This window comes from Rhagoletis pomonella, unplaced genomic scaffold (genome assembly GCF_013731165.1).
Source record: "Rhagoletis pomonella isolate Grant_MI unplaced genomic scaffold, Rhpom_1.0 Rhpom_scaffold_00006, whole genome shotgun sequence".
Taxonomy (NCBI): Eukaryota; Metazoa; Arthropoda; class Insecta; order Diptera; family Tephritidae; genus Rhagoletis; species Rhagoletis pomonella.
This window is the reverse complement of record NW_023458560.1, coordinates 91474-96188: the sequence shown is the minus strand read 5'-3', so window position 1 is coordinate 96188 and position 4715 is coordinate 91474. Positions and strand designations below refer to the sequence as shown.

General features: G+C 33.4%; 1 protein-coding gene across 2 annotated transcripts in view; it reads left to right on the top strand.

Moving 5' to 3' along the window:
- Positions 1 to 4715, top strand: part of LOC118740292 (zinc finger protein 271) — a 31467-nt gene that overhangs the window by 22217 nt on the left and 4535 nt on the right. The gene's annotated exons all lie outside the window — the stretch shown is intronic.

Here is a 4715-nt window from a genome sequence, read left to right as displayed (position 1 = left end):
TAGTCTTAAGTTTCTGGGTATTGTATTTGACAAAAAGCTTACATATAAACTCCATGTTGAACATTTAAGAACAAGCTTAGATAAACGATTAAATGTAATAAAGTATTTATCATCGAAACATTGTCTGCTGCATCAAACAACTTTAATACGCATAACGAAAGCGCTGATTTTGTCAAAAATCGACTACGGCTTAACGATATACGGGCACTGTGCGCGCAGCATCATGAAACGCTTATCACCACCATACCACGCTGCAGCTAGAAGAAGCTTGCGAGCATTCCCGACATCTCCAACACGGTGCATACTGACAGAAGCAGGGCTTCCGACTGTGGAAGAAAGAACTAAACAAAACAGCTTGAAGTTGACCCATAAGCTCCTACTCTGCAAAAACGCGATTCTATTTGAGGCAGTGAGCTCAGTTGCAAGAAATAGCAAAGTATTACGCCTTACTTCAGCCATTACAAGGTGCATCAACACAGCGAAGGAAGCAGGCATTCCTATTAAGCCAGTAAAAGTAAACTATAACACTCCTCCACCCTGGACTAATATGCAATCGTTTGTTATAACCGATATGAGCAGAAGCAACAAAAGTACCACACCGGCAGCAGTTTATAGGCAAATGTTTAAAGATATCGCAACAAAATTTGAACAGCAAGACTGGAAATTCGCATATACCGACGGTACAAAAATTCATTCCACAACAGCTTTCGCGGTGGTAGATTCCAATCACAATACAATCACGGTCGGCCACCTACTACCATTCTGTTCTGTATACACTGCAGAAGCTAGCGCGGTACTACGTGCAGCTCAATTTGCTCTCGGCACCAAAGAAAAATACATAATATGCTCAGATAGCTTATCGACCATACAATCCATCACAAATATGTCCAGTACAGATAGCCTGACAGTATCAATACGCAAAACACTTTTACAAAGCAACAGTCGAATAAAAATCATGTGGGTCCCAAGCCATGTTTCAATAAGTAGCTGGTAATGAAGCTGCTGATGAAAGAGTTAAGTTAGCAGCCCAAGAACCACTTATAGTTCAAAACTTTATCTCTAAAAAGGATACCTCCAAACTGGCTCAAATACACATACTTAAAGCAAAACTCCAAGATTGGAAGAATTATATCCACCACTACTCGAATATAAACACCAGCGGAAAGAGTCCTATATTCCCGATTAAAGCCACCTGCAACAATTTGAAAGCGTTTATCAGACTACGCATAGGACACACGATTATTACCCATGAGGCGGTTCTTAAAGGATTGAGCGTGTCACAGTGCCCCTACTGTAATGCAGAAACCAACTCTGTGATTCATCTCCTCGACAGATGTCAACATTTCGCAGTAACCAGAGCAAGCCTATTTGAAAATACAAACCCTTCTAGTTTATTAAGAAATCATGACGCTGTATCTATAGACAAAATAAATGAATTCCTTAGGTTAACAGATCTTAAGAAATTAATCTAGAGTTAATTATCTATAAGCCTTTAGTTAATCTAAGCAAAAACTGTATCCTAATTAAAAAAGCGAGCCGAAGGTGTTCTTACTAGTGCTCCTTTTTCAGTAAAGAAGGCATTTTGCGCTTCTTTTCTTCTAATAAATAAATAAATAAATGTTTTTCCTGAACTTTAACCCCTTATAGCACCTGTAATATAAGTCTGCACAAAAAAATAGTTATATACCATTTAAATAAGAGCAAAAATAGGACTACGCCTATATTTTTAGGTTTTTAGTTATTTACATGCAATAATTAAATATAATTTTTTACCAAAGGTCCTTTTTCGAATTTCGAGGGGCCATATCTCGATTTCGGAGGCTAACTTCGAAAAACGGATAGATCACTCTTTTACCTATGACTCAATCTCTTAAAAAAAATCGGTTTGGTCCAATACCCAGAAAAAAAGTTTATTTTGCCGTACAGTGCATTTTTTTATGGAAACTTTCAATTAAAACAGTAATTGTTGGTTTGGTGTTACTTCTCAAATAGGGAAAATAATGATTTCATATCAAATGTTACATAATAACTCTAGGTTGCTAAATTATCAACACCTTAATAACACGGCTCATTTTTCAAGAAATATTTTCTTCAAAAAGGTATAATTAATTTGTAGGGCCGAGGGATCCTCATTCCTTTACCAAAACCTAATTCAAAGGTCGCTTTAAGGATCTACGAGAAGAAAATCCGCGCATACTCGCGCCGCCACCTTTTTTATTTCACTAGACAAACTTTAGCAGTTGTTCCAAATAACAGGCCTATTCTGCGTTGGTAACAAAAATTTTGTTACCGGTAAATAAAGTTCCTGGTAATTTTTCGCATTCTGCACACTGATATATTTTGTTACCATCTCATAAGCAGGTATCAAAATATTTCCCCGTGAAGTAAGCAACACCAGAATTTATACAAATTTTTATAGCAGAATTGCTGAGTAGATTAAATTGTTACCAAGTTACTTAGAATTGCGGTTACAAGAAGTGGTGTTATTTTTGGTAACAAAATTTCCGGTGTCAAAATGTTCGGAAAAGAGCAGAATACGTCTGAAAGTGTACTAAAATATTAAAGATTAATGTAATTTATTCTATATTTATCATCATATCATTTATAAGATGTGTCTTAACAAAGCTGAAGTCAATTTTCAAAAATCCAATAACGAATCAAATATGGCAAATATGAAATTTTGTATTTAGAGGTTCTTAAGCTCGCTCACTGCAAATTTCAAACTAGTTTTTGAAAATATTTGATCATAAATTCATTTTAGATATGTTCCCTCCTATATAATAAATCAAATTTTGTTTAATATATTGTGTTACTCAACTGAAAATTACAGTTGATTTGACAGTTGTCAACCGAAAAAGAATGTGATACAGAACTGGAGATCAGTGAGCCTTAAAACATAGTACGTTTAATTCTTGGAGAATTTTCCTTATTTAATTTAAGGTTTTAATTTGACGTAAATTCGTGACTAAAACCCTTATCACTAGCATCTTAAAAGATATTTGAAAAATTAACAAAGATTGTCTTAGTTTTAGAAAAATTTGCAGTCCATTTGACAGCTTTCAACTGTAAAGGTTTCAATTTGACAAAAAATTCGTGATCAGCATGTCAAAAAACGTAATCCGTGGTATTTTCAAAAACATTTTCTTAATTTTAGAGAAATTGGCAGTTGATTGGACAGCTCTCAACTGTCAAACTATGCATTTTCTGGTATTTTCGGATTAAGCATACTACGATCCCGCAGTTTTATTATAATCGTAATAGCACTTCTAATTATTCACGTGAAACATGGCTTTTTCGACCACTATGCGCCCGTTCGAAAATTTAGATATTTGTCTTAAAAGGGAAACTTTCAGTACAGCTAGTTAGCATATGTTTTATAATAAATAAGTTTGAAGCTTAACAAAAATTACTTTTAACAATAGAATTTATTATTTTAATATGAATTAATGCAGTGGTAACTTTTATCTAAACAGTACTGTGTTTGTGCTCGTTTCGTGTTTATATGAGGTTTGATCCACAAGCTACTCGAAGTCACTTCGAGTTACACATACACGTTCCACCATTAAGTTTTTGAGTTTATTTGATATACGCTGACAGTTTGAACTTTGCTCGAGTTTTTCTACAAGTAGCTTGTGGAACAAACCTATGATCTAAAAATGTGAATGCGAATACAACAAACACATTTGATGGCCAAAATTCAATTCAATTCATTGTATTATTAGATATATTTAATGTATAAAATAAACATCAATTTTACAATGGCTCAAGTAAGAATCTTTGAAACTTAGAAAGTAACAAGTCTTTTCTGTAATCGATTTTTAACCGACTTCACAAAAAGGAGGGGTTATCAGTTCGTCGGAATATTTATTTTTTTTTTATGTATGTTACCGCATAACTTTGGACCACGTTAACCGATTTCGATAATTCTTTTTTCATCGGAAAGGTGGTACCTCAGGGGTTGTCCCATACTAATTTTGTTTCGATCCGATAACACTGTGGAACAAATTCAAGTTGGCAAAAGTTAGGTCGATTCTGAGAGTGAGGGGTGAAAATAGAGGCTAAATTAGAAGACCCGTATCGCGGCGTATGTTTATGTTAGTTCGAATTTTTTTTTTAATCAACCTTCGAACTTTGCAGTCAAATTCCGATTTTCAGCATATTTTTTATATGGTTTTTTGGCTATAACTCGTCGACTAATTGATATTTTTTCAATCTGTTAAAGCCAAATTATTGCTGGAGACCTGTGCAACAATTAAAATGTAAAAAAAAAAATTGATTTAGAAAATTTTTGTAGTGCTTATGAAGCAATATGTTGGAAATTGTTTTTTTCGTGCTTTTTGAACATATTTTCCACAAAACTAAGTCTTTTTTGCTTTCTGTTTGATCTATAATATCCTTCTCAGTTTCTTCAATAAATTTCATTTGAAAAGAAAACAATCATAATGCAAAACTTGCGTTTTCCAGCTTAATATTAATTTACTTCTCATTTCTTATGTACCAATTTTTTCAGTGTTGGTTTTGAAGAAACATTGAAAAAGAAATTATAAAAATATGGAAAAAAATATAATTTTGAAATGTTAGTTATGAAAAGTTTTAAGTAAAAAAATTAAATTAATTAAATTAATGATTTGGCCAGTACTGTGATTAGGAGCTTAATGTGCGGAGTGCCTAAGTCTTTTTTGCTTTCTGTTTGATCTATAATATGCTTTTCAGTT